Source organism: Mobula hypostoma, chromosome 25 (assembly GCF_963921235.1).
Source record: "Mobula hypostoma chromosome 25, sMobHyp1.1, whole genome shotgun sequence".
Lineage (NCBI taxonomy): Eukaryota > Metazoa > Chordata > Chondrichthyes > Myliobatiformes > Myliobatidae > Mobula > Mobula hypostoma.
In genome coordinates, this window is record NC_086121.1 from 17,966,337 (window position 1) to 17,979,450 (window position 13,114).

The following is a 13,114-nucleotide window of genomic DNA, read 5'->3' on the forward strand; positions in this document are numbered from 1 at the left end:
TCTTCCTACAGATGCTGCTTGGCCTGCTGCGTTCACCAGTAACTTTGATGTGTGTTAAATGATTGTCTTGAATGGTTTTTTTTGTGATCACAAGATCCTGTTAGACACTGGTACAGAATAATGTGAACCGAATGGCAGGGGAGCTGCATGGCCTTGGTTGTTGCACTGACCAGACCCTCGTGGTGTGGTGTTGGCTGTTGTAGCCGCCCAGGGGAGGAGACGCCGGAGGCAGTGTGGGAGAGATCAGAGACAATGTGGCTGTGCCGGAGTCCATATTGGTTGGGGGCTGGCCCCTCCCAGTGGCGCTGATCTCTTGGTGTTCACTTGGTGGAAGACGAGCTGGATCACGTTCGTCTGAGGCAGTATTGGCAAATGATGAGGCGCTGCTGTGTGCTTGTTCTTACAGAAACATAGCTCCAGGACAACATCCTATGCGCCACCAATCATCTTGTGACTATGTTTTTCTGCTATCGTAACTATATGTGCTAGATGTGTGTATGCTGCCTGCTGTGTGTGATTGTTAGTACTGTGCTTTGTATCATAGTCCCGGAGGCATGCTGTTTTGTTTGGCTGTAATCATGTGTCAAAATGTATGCAATTATGTATTATGTTGGGTATTAGAACATTTCATAACTGTGATACTAAGATTTTATTTATAGACTACAAGTGAGAAGCTAAGATTACAGATTTTCAATATAGTTTACCAGAAGCACAGAAAATGGTCATTACAAATCTTGCCAGAAGTCAAACTAATGCAAGGCAGAGCAACAAAACTGTATTAACGGATAGTCAGAAACAAATCTGATTCACGAGAAAAGGATGTACGAAGCTGTTGGAATAAACAAACCAAGAGAATCAGTGATTAAAGATGTGCGGTTGATCTAAATCACACTGACTTTTGGTCTCACAAAACCCTCTGGCAAGCTTATGACAGTGTGAAAGTGTTCATTGACCTCAGGAAATGTGATCTATAGTCCAAGTTTACAATGAAAACGCAAGGCTTGAGCTGAATAACACAAAAGCCACTGGCAACGAGGGAGTCTTGGAAATTAATCAAACTAGGTATCATGCCATCTTTGCAATTTTGTTTCTATTGTAATAATACTTCATGTTTGAAATATGATACTAGTTACAAGATCAGCATTAACCAACAAATCCATTAAGCTTCTGGAGCCCTGATACACAGCCTGTAAACTATTTTGATGTATTTAAAAGCAGACCTGTGGATGCATTTAGGAATCATGATTTTAGTAGGCATTTGCTCAAAGCTAAGAGACAGAGATGATGTAATTTCTAATTACACGAGTTCAGGCTGTCTGACAAAACAAAGTGAAGGCAAATGAGGTTAGGAATGGAGTTACTCAATGGCATTTTAACCTAGTATAATGTGGATTCAGGGAACTGACCATTGTGAGAACAGGATGCTGACTGCATAATACATCACAATGCAATACCTGATCAATTGCATGCAAGAATTACACAATTTCAGCAAGCAATTTTTAGTGTTTCTAATAATTTGACTATTCCTTACACATTCCTAATGCTCACTTTGCAAGTTACTTTCAGTACATAAACCATTTTTTTCACAAAAATCAGGCAGGACAAATCCAATTACTGCCCCACTTATTTGCTCCCAAGCATCAGTAAATTTATCTATAATGTCACCAACTTCAAACAGAATTTACCCTTTAACTAGATTAACACGACACTCAGTCCTCGTTTATTGTCATTTAGAAATGCATGCATGCATTAAGAAATGACACAATGTTCCTCCAGAGTGATATCACAAAAAAACAGGACAAACCAAAGACTAACACTGACAAGACCACACAATTATAACATATAGTTACAGCAGTGCAAAGCAATACCATAATTTGATAAAGAGCAGACCATGGGCACGGTAAAAAAAAGTCTCAAAGTTCCGATTGACTCCCGATAGTCCCCGATAGCAGGCGGCAGGAGGGAGAAGCTCTTTCTGCCATAAACCCCTAGGCACCGACAACTGTCGATGCATTGGAAGCACCCAACCACAGCCGACTCCGAGTCCGTCCGAAAACTTCGAGCCTCCAACCAGCCCTCGGACACCAAGCACCGAGCACCATCTCTGCCGAGCGCTTTGACCCCACTCCGGCCGCCGAGCAACAAGAGAAGCCGAGGACTCGGGGCCTTCCCTTCCGGAGATTCTGGATCACACAATAACAGCGGCAGCGAAAAAGGCATTTCAGAAGTTTCTCCAGATGTTCCTTCGTTCTCTCACGTCTGTCTCCATCAAATCAGGATTGTGCATGGCACCCTACTTGACAGATTACAGATATCATTCACTGGAGTGGCCGCGCAAGCTGCGTCGCGCCGCCATCTTCTCCTCCTCCTTACATAATTAATAACCTGTTGATTGATTCATATATGTCTAGACTGGATTTTGCCAGGACCATATGGCTCCAAAACTCATCACAGACTTGATCCAAACAAGAACTAAAGTTGAACTCCAGAGACGAGATGAGAGTTAATGTCCTAGCATAAAGGTAAATGATTGAGGCAGTTGGAGGTCAATTATCTCAGCACTAGGACATCAATATAGGAGTTGCTCAAGACTATCTCTTGAGCACAACATTTCAGCCACCTCATCATTGACCAAACTTCCATCATAAACTCAGAAGTGCAGATGTCCAACTGATGACTGCGCAATGATCAATTCCACTTTCTGTCCTCAGCAAATAAGGCAGCCCATGCCTGCATGCAGCGAGACTCAGACAACACTTAAGCAGGGGCTGATAAGCAGGAAGTAACATACACACTATTTAAGTGCCAGGTAAAGATAACTTCCAGCAAAGGAGCATCTAATCACCTACCCTTCACTTCCAATTGCATTATTATCTACCTCCACTATCTGTGGATAATGATAATTAAAATATCAATTGGACCTTCACCCAATTATTGTTACTATAAGGGTAGGTTAGAGACTGAAGATCCTACAAGGAATGTGTTATTTCCCCACACCCATATCCTTGCTGGCATCTACAGGACACAAGTCAGGAGTATGATGGAATACTTCATTTGTCTGTGTGAGGGCAGCACCAACAACTCTCAAAAGCAACAAAGGACTAGTAATCAGTTTAACTGGTACCACAACTACTCAAGATGTTAGCTGCTGTCTGTACTATAGACAAATTACACCACAGTTATTTCCTTGGCTTCACTGGGAGTGCCTGCAATTTTTACCATCAAGGAGGACTGTAGTACCATCTGTAGTTTCCTTTCCAAGTCATATGCTATCCTGATTTGGAAACGTAATGCTGATTCTTTGCTGGATTTAAACCCTGAGATGTCTCGTCAACAGCACCATGTGATCACCACCAGCAGTACGACAGCTCCAATTTCTCTCTTCTTCAATTCTCCATTCTGACCTCTTACGTCTTCTCCTCACCTGCTTATCACCTTCCCCTGGTACCCCTCCTCCTTCCTTTTCTCCCACGGTCCACTCTCCTCTCCTACCAGATTCTTTATTTTCCACCTATCACTTCCCAGCTTCTTAATCTCCCCTCCCCCAACCACCGGGCTTCAACTATCACCTTCTAACGTCCTCCTTCCCCTCCTCACAACCTTCTTATTCTGGCATCTTTCCCCTTCCTTTCCAGTCCCAAAGAAGAGTCTCGGCCTGAAATGTCGACTGTTTATTCATTTCCTATATGCTGCCTGACCTGCTGAGTTCCTCCAGCATCTTGTGTGTGTTGCTCTGGATTTCCAGCATCTGTAGAATATCTTGTATTTATGAGCACCTCCTTTTCAAGGGCAATGAGGGATGGACTATAAATATTGGCAGTTAGGGATGGGAAATAAAGCCCAGATTCCAAATTATGAATCAGTTAAAAATAATTCTATATGGATATTGTTCTGGCTCTTGCTCCATCATCCTTCCCCCTTCACCTTTTTATACCGGCTATCTTCCTTCTATCTTTCAGTACAGATGAAGGGGTTCAAAATCCAAAATTTGTCTTAAATATACTTAACTGCTACGCATCCACTGTCCACTTGGGTAGAGAATTCCAAAACTCTACAGCCCTTTACCAAAGTGTAGACCAGTCCAAAATAACTATTTATTTTGAGACTATAATTCTTAGTTCTAAAGCACCTATGTAGCCAGATGAAACAATGTCTCAGTGTCTATCCTCTCAATCCCATTCAAGAATTGTTCCAATAGGTAAATCTCTTCTCTTTTATCTTATTGGTTTAACTCCAGTAAAAACTGGGCAATATTATTCAAAATGCTCTTCAAATGACAGTACTCTCATCCCCAAAATCAGTCCAGTGAACCTATACTACAACACATCCAAGTTGGTCTTATCCTTTATTGGATAAGACCAACAAGATCGTGTCTAACTTCAACAATGCTTCCTTATCCCTATACAGGAGATATAGGGATACATTACACCATGTGCTTTCCAAGTTCTTGTTCATCTGTAAATTAATTTCCTGTGTTTCATGAACTGGTACAAGATACACTGTCTACTACCATTTACAGGTTTTTTAACATTAAACATCTTTCTTTCCCACATTATATTTATCCGTTCATCTCCTTATCTGGTCACTTCAGCTTTCCAAACCTCTTAGCAATCTGCCTATATGGACTTTGCAGCTTACTTTTCCAATAATACCCAGGGCTCAACGCTGACCCCACTCGTAAAAGCCTGCTAAACGAAAAATCATCCAATTATTTTCACTGTTTTTATCCTACAACTGGTTTCCCTCTGTGTCAATATATTACCTTCAACCCCACAATGCTTTACTTTATGAACAAATCTTTTAAGTGACATCCAGATAAATTCATTGGTACCATTCAGCTAGTTATATCCTCAAAAAAGTTAATCAGATTTGTCAAGCTCAATTTCTTTCTCAGAAAACCATTATTTCCTCTCAATGGTCAAATGATTTGTTAAGTGCCCTTCACCACATATTTAATAATAAATTCCAACATTTTCTGAAAACAGATATTGGGCTCACTGGTTCTTTGTTCCACATATTCTCTACCCTTTCTTACCAGTACTGTTAGTTTTTACCTGTTCCTGGGGCTACAGCAGGGGTTCCCAACCTGGCGTCCACGGACTCCTCAGTTAATGTTAGGAGTCCATGGCATAAAAAAATGTTGCAAACCCCAGGTCCAGGGAGTGTTCTATTCATTAGTTCTGCAGCCACATCCAAATGCCCTCAAATTTTCAGTAGCAAGTACTGCAAACTTGTTGACTTTTAAGTTCTCTTAATATCTTCACTATGTACTCTTCATTAATATTTTAACTTATTCCCTATCATTACATCCTTGGTTCCCAAATATTACTTGTTTATTGTGTAATCTACCGTGAAGGGACACAAAATACTTGTTTAATACTTCAGCCACTTCCGTAATCCACGTATCATTTGCCTCTGCCTCATAGATCCAGAATTATTTTGCCACTTTCTTTCTTCTTATTTAGTTGTAGAAATTACTTTTTAAGATACTTGCTGTCCATTTATTTACATATTTTATCCTCTAGCAATTTTTCCCCATCATTTATTGCTTGCTCCTAAAATTTCCCATTCTCAGGATTACTGCTCTGTTTGGCTTCCTTGGCCTCAGAAAGGCGGTTTTATTCCTCAATAGATTGCAGGCTCATTAATCCCACATAATTTACTTTATCAAGCAATCTCAATTCAATTTTTATACCAGCACAATTAGCATTATTCAAATATTTCTCAGCTAAATTTGTCTTTCTTGAACTGAATATGTAATTCTATCAGACTCAATAAGTATTCAGAAGCACAGGGTTAAAATACAGTTTAAGATTAGAGGAAGGATTGTAGATGCAACGTGTTTAATTTAAAAATCAAAGTTGTCATTTTTATACTGCAATTATAAATTCCAATGTACATATTTATAATGAAAACTTTTGTCATTCCATCGTTTCAGTTTCACGAGTGCAGCTATTTCAACCCCCTCAATGTTGCAATGACACAATTACAAATTTATCAAGATAAAGTTTAAAACTCAGATTTAAACACTGGATTTCAATCTTAGAAAACTGCTTATTGAAAGAATGTTATATATCAGTAATATTAAATAAAATAAAACAGTTCATGCAGCCACTTAATCATCATAGTTTGAAAATACTGGGAAGTAACTTTAATAAGAAAGTCAATTGCAGTAAGCGGTGAGCATTTCTGCCTTGGAACCGAAACCACTGAGCATTTTATAATTTGTTGAACTTCCTGATCAAACAACAATTAAATTCTGGATGACACTCAATTGCATTTACTAAAGTAATTAGATTACAATTCTTTAAATGGGTTATCAATTCCACACCCAATGAATACAATCCATTAACAATCATTCACTTCCTGACCTTACAAAATGAAATTGTTTTGCTAACTTATAAATACAAAGTTTGCCAGTACTCTTCAAATTCTAGTGGTTTTGGGATTATACGAACTATCCTAAAATACATTTATATTTCCTAATTTGCTACTCTGCTTTGAATAACCACAAAACAGTTAGGGAGAAAAGTCCTGTTACACTTCAATATCAATTACACATATGGAAATGCAGTTGAAGACAAGCAATTGTATTTGTCATACTGCATGCACAACACCCCTGCAATACAGTAATTAAAAACTAAATGTCTCTCCATGAAATAAACACAACAATATTTTATGCAGAGTATCAAATATACCCAAATTCAAAGATTAATATTGAATTCCTGCAGTCTTGTATTTCATTCCTTTTAAAACACTGACGTGACAGATTTCCCATTTATAATTAAGCTATAAACTCAACACAAAACTTTCAGGATCTTGAAAACATTACAGAATTAAATTATGCAGTGTGCATTGGGTAGGGATTGAGCTTCCATTCTATACTTCTCATTCAGTAACTACAAACAGGAAACTTCACTATTACCCACCTCACTGCCTTATCCCCAACGCCGAGTACTAAATTCCAGTAGTTTCTTCGAACTACAATGGATTTCAATGAGGTTGCATCGAAATGACTTGATCAAGGTGATTTGAAACACTGTGTGAAATAATTCAGCCCAATAAATTGTTCTGTGTTTGAATGAAGACAGTAAAACTATCCTTGCAGACGCCTGTAGAATATTCTTCTCTGCCTGGATAAATACTGAGAACCAAGTGGCACAATCCAACTCACCAGCAGAAGAACATAGTAGTATATTAACTTAACCAGTTCCAATTAACAATTCCAATGACTCAACTAAAGCTATTGTAAGCTACACACAGAAACCTTTTTAAAGAAAGTACTTTACATATTACATAATCTAATTCCAGATGTTAAATTGCATAATTCTGAAATTATATGAATTGTTTTGGGGTTTCTAAATAAAGAAAAACATGTATACTGTGGACTGACACCAATTTTCAAATTCTATAATACGATAGGAAAATTTTTTAAAGTAGGTGTCTAAGCTGTAGTGGCCAATGGTAGAGCAGACTCGATGGGCTGAACGGCCTAATTCTGTTTGGATGTCTTTTCCCACCCATTTCAGCTATGTATAGGTCAGCTGCTGAAAATATACAAGGTAAGTCAGGTTGAAAGTACAATGAAAACACTTGTTGGATCCACAGGTCAACAGTATCCATGAAATAATTTTAGGCTACACATTTTTATAGTCTTGAAACCTTCATGCAAAATAATTTTTTTAAGAAAGTTGACTTGTTTTTCTCAGAGTTCTATCTATACCGCACAAAAACTATTTAATTCTGCATTGTGTTTGATTATGATGATGCAAAATTATTAGGAAAAATCAATTCCTAAATGAAAATTAGATTTTGAGTGAGGGACATCCTTTTAACTTCGGGGTTCTTTCCTCTCTGATCCAGCTATCTCCTATTTTTTCCCCATCTGTTAACAAGAGTTTCAATAGATGATCAGCAACTTTCCATAAACTCAGCAAATTGATAGTGCTTTGTGTGAGATTCTTGATTTTGAACATTCATGTGATACTTATCCTCAGAGGACACACTGGCTATTAATAAAAAGTCAAAATGTAGCTGATGTTTTCTTCCCTTTAGCTGACTCCAATTGCTACTCTAGCTCCTAGAGATCAGTTATCAGTGGCACCTATTCCCCAAAACTGGAGAATGGTTGCAGTGTTTGCAGGGTTTCAGTCATGTGCAGATCACATTCAACCATTCCATATTTCGTAAGAGAATCTCAAAATCCTTGCAAACACATATAATGTACATAAGAAGCACAGCAGACGGGATAGATTTTCTGCAAGGAAGTAATCATAAAAGGGCTGTAAAATAAATAAATGTAACAGATTATTAAGACTGAAGATTTAATTTTAAATTTAATTTTAATTTTAAGATTATATTTAACGATGAAGAATGTAGCTCGGACCATTTCAACTGTGCATTTACAAAAACCTTGAAGTTTTACAAATGCAATGCTTAAAACTTTCTAAATATTCAAAGGTTTTACTTTTACCACCCCATCTGAAGTTCGGGTACATATTTCCCAATGTGAATCCTACAGTTACATTTTAACGATTACAACCTGTATGTTCTTGTCCTACCCTTTGATTTTTTTCTTTATTTTTGTAACACAAGTTTAAGAGTACTAATGTCAGAGATAAATTTTCCATTAAAATAACCTGGATAAACATTCTGAAGCAAATTTAATAGGCACAGTGATCAGTCAACATGTGACTGGTAACCTGCCGCCACAATATGACCCCGTCAAAGTTGAATTAACTACTCCCCCACCCATCTATACAAACAACCATGATTCCCCAACTTTCCTCATAACTCCGATCTCTAACATTAATGACTGACCATTTCTGTCAAAAGAGTATCAAATTATATTGTCTTGAAATTTAGTAGTATTATTGTAGCCGACCATTAATAACCAGCAACTCATCTGGACCAACTTCATAAATACTGTAACTAGAATAGAACTTTAGTGTCATTGTTTGAGGTTGTGGTGCTTCCCTAGTCCATGCAAAATAGATATTTACAATGTATGTGGTACAGCTTAATTTAAAACAAAACTACAATAACAACTCAGACGCTGTGTGTGGGGGGGTGTGACTTATCGCATGATATCCCAAATCCTTTTTAATCACCTTTCTATAAGGCACCAGGTTTCCAGGAGAGAATCCTTAGCTCAAGTGCCAAGGAGCTGTCACAGCTTTGAGGGCCAGGAAAGAATGGGACAGCTTGCACAATTGTGCTCCCACATGAAGAAATCTGGAACTTTGTGGCACTTAGAGGAAGAAATGCTGGCATTTACCCACAATATTTGTGCCTTTTTAATATTTTGCCATCCATGTATCTTTGAGGCCTAGAAGCTTCAATTATAAATAGTAACACACAAAAAATTGTTATAATGTAGGAATGCAGCTTCTTTAGAATAATTAGAGAACCAATTAGAAACCTAATTTATTAAAACATTTACATAAAAAAAATTCACTATGCTATGACCCAAATTAAATAATTGTTTCTGGAATTAAAACCATGCCCTATATTTCATTAAACAATTAAAGCACCCAGCCCCCACCATCTTACCACATACACAGAAGAGCCACTCAGAGTTAGCCTGCACACAACAGGGGCTATTTGTCTGGCTGAAGGATGAATTTAAGAAGTTAAGTTATATTATTAAATTACTGAAAACAAATATTATACTTAAAAGGAAACAAACAAAAGAAACAACGTGTCTCTCTCTTCATAGTTTCAAATTTCAGGATGAATATTTAAAAAACATTATTTCTGTTTTAAATTAGGAAGTAGAAAAACGTTTACAGGACGCTTGTAACTATAGATGACGCTGAATATTTTCTAGGAATAAATTGGTTAAAAACAATAATTCTGAAAAATACAAAACACATTTAGGCAAAAATGACTGCAAAGCAGGTCTGTGGAAGCACCCCCATCTTACAGAAACATAATGTGCAGAAGATATTGTTTCCATACCTAAACTTCATCCCTGGGTAATTGGAGGTTAAGTCACTTGAAGATGCCATGTTTTGTACCGACAGCTGTCCTAAACTTCGGGCAACCATTGCCACTGTTCTGAACTTGCTCTTACTTCCTAGGCTTGGGCTACTTGCGTTATGCCGACTGAGTCTCTCATCTGTGCCTCTGTTCTTCAGATTGTGATCGGAGCACATAAATGACACCTGCATAATTGTTCTGTATTTCTTAATTGCAGAATTACAAACTACAAAAAGGATGATCAGAGAATGTCCTCTCAGTGTGGAACGTGTGAGCAGATGAATCTCTCGAGATAAAATGAATAATCCTGCAGCAATTGAATGAAGTCTTCAAAATCCAGCTCTAATCTTTTAACCAAAGAAAATAGAAATATCAATCGTCGATAATGAAAACTGCAGCATTTTTCCTTCTTCTTGATACACCTGCTCCTTCTTCATGATAATGTATCCCACCTAGATGAATATAACTGCTGAATCTCCAAAGGGCTTCATTTATTTTTTCCTGTACCAGAAGAATCTCAAGTGTCAGCGACGTTCTTTCTCCCTCCCCTTACAGTGCTGTAAGGGAACAAACTGGAGACACAATTCTTTCAAATCAGAAGAAAATGAGACTTCAGCATCTGGACATTGCCATATGCAGATAATTATTTCTTGTTGATCTTCATTTTCAAAGTCATTCAGGAAAGTCACAGTCCGTAGTCTACTGATGCTAAATAAGGAATTACTGATCAGAAAGACCTATGGAGACTCCTAAAGTCTGCGGCATATTCAACAAAGAAAACTAGTATATTTTGAGAGTGCTAACCATACTGCACAGATGTATCACAGCAAAGGTAAAGCTTTCCTCAGTCAGTACTGAGGCTCAGGAGCATTACAGTGTGTATAAAAACAATTAAGGGCTCACTGAACTACATCTAGGAAGTAGTATACAAGTCATGAATAAAATAAAAAATTGGTTTGCCGGGGGTGGGGGGGTGGGGAAGAGAAGTCATGTGGGGGGGCTAAGTGAGTAAGGGGCTCAATACATCACCAGTCGCTATCTGAGATTATCAGCTTCATACAAAGCACTGTTTAAAAGGGCAACATCACGCATGAGATACAACGGGTCTACACTCAATAATAAATGTAACTTACAACTTTCATTGAACAAGTAACATAAAACTTACAAAGCATTCATTGGAAAACCATATTCATTATTTATTTTTCAAAACTGATTCACAATATTACTGGATGTCAAACGAGTAATCTTATTTAGTATATCTGTTAAGCCAACATTATTTTTCAAATTGTTTAGCAACATGACTCACACATTACTAAATGACTAAAACTGCAACGTGTACTTAATAACATATCATTTTGTGGGAAATCATAAACGCAAGATTCTGCAGATGCTGGGAATCCAGAGTAACACACACAAAATGCTGGAGGAACTCAGCAGGTCAAGCAGCCTAACCAGCTGTGTTCCTTCAGCATTTTTATGTGTGTTACTCATTTTGTGGGACCTACCGACAATAATATTTCCTACTTAATAATCTATGTTATTTTGTGGGACCCACCAACAGTAATCTTCCCACTTGAAAGGCACCCAAAACTGGTAAAATATAAAATCAGTGAGCTTGGCTTGTTACATATTTCACTAAATTCAGTAAATTAACACTTCACAGCTGGTTGGGAATGTTAAATTTGTTCAATAGGTTATGCTTATTTATAAGGCTATCCAGACACCAAGGTGACGTTCATGACACACTTGCACGAAAAAACTCGTTAAGAATAGGATATACAAAGACATGGTGTGCGACTCTTCCGATTTGTGTCCCAGAATCTGACAACAGATTAGCCAGTAGAGCTGCTGCCTCACAGTCTAGTGACCCTAGTTCAATTCCAGCCTCTCATTTTGTGCGTTCTCCCTATGATGGTGTAGGTGGCTCCATTCTCTTCCCACATCCAAAGATGGATGGGTTGGTAGATTAGTTTGCCACTGCAAATTACCCCACTACATAGGTAAATGGTAGGATCCGGGAGGAGTTAATGGGACATAGAGGGAAAAGGGATTAGTGCAGCATTTTCATAAATGACAGCTTGATGGTTGTCATGATTAAGTAGGTGACAGATCTGGTACAATGCTGTATGATTTTCTGACAACTTACATATCCACTTTCCTTTAACATGTTTTTTTTCCCTCTTCATTCAACCAGACTCTTCCCACCCATTCTCCATGGATGTTCTCTGGGTTTCTGTACCACCAATATCCTTCAACCCATCAATTAAACGAGTCCCCAATCCTCTCAAAAAGCCATCTTCCACCTCAATATCTTGACCTGAACCTTGAAACCCCTAAATGAATGAAGCTACTAAATGAAGCTCTCAGCCTCTTTAACAGATTTATTTATTCATCATGTGCACATCAAAACCTTATCTGCATTAACAACTACACAATCCAAGGATGCGCTGGGGCAGCCAACCCTAACCCTAATGCATCGCCACACATTTTGAGGCCAGCATAGCGTGCCCACTATGTTCATTAGAATAACACAAGCAACAATAACAACATCAAAACAAACCCTTTTCCCACCCTCCCATACACATAGGCAGGTGACCAACACCAGGACAAGCCATCTCCATGAATCTGACAACTAGTCCTTGGCCCTGAACTCTTAAGACATTGGGACTCCAATATCCAGTCCCTGGCCCGGACTCACAGACTTCTGACATCCAGACACACGGAGCCAAGGGCTTTGAACTTCAGGCCTTGATCTCTGGGTTCGGCAACGTTGGACTTCGACCTTTAGGTTTCGACCTCTGGACTCATTGATCCCTGGTTTTTGATCACCGGCTTCAACCTCCAGACTTTAATGATCTCTGGATGTCTAGCCCAGGACTTGCCAACTTGGTGAGGGGAGGGGTCACTAACTTTAGTCATGACCAGTGGAATTGTTGGTTTTTGTCCTCAATGTCTTCCATCCCGTCATCTGCCAACAGGGATCACTGGTATTTGGCAGCAGAGCTCTCTGGTTGGACTCCGACCACCGGCTCTTGCTCCTGACTCTTTATTTACTGCCCCCTGACCTCTATCTCCCTCTTAGCCCTCTCTCTAAACCCTAACATGTCCCCTATCTCCCCATGCTGCCCCCAAA

The 13,114-nt window shown here is 38.6% G+C and overlaps 1 protein-coding gene across 7 annotated transcripts in view; it reads right to left on the reverse strand.

Moving 5' to 3' along the window:
• The window catches only part of kcnab2a (potassium voltage-gated channel subfamily A regulatory beta subunit 2a), a 315,221-nt gene that overhangs the window by 88,206 nt on the left and 213,901 nt on the right, over positions 1–13,114 (reverse strand). The window contains exon 1 of one of the 7 annotated variants that reach the window (XM_063032968.1): positions 6,930–6,937. The exons of the other annotated variants lie outside the window; for them this stretch is intronic. The gene's annotated coding sequence lies outside the window, so the exon portion shown is untranslated. Of the gene's footprint in view, positions 1–6,929; positions 6,938–13,114 lie in introns of those variants that run through there. 7 annotated transcript variants of the gene reach the window in all.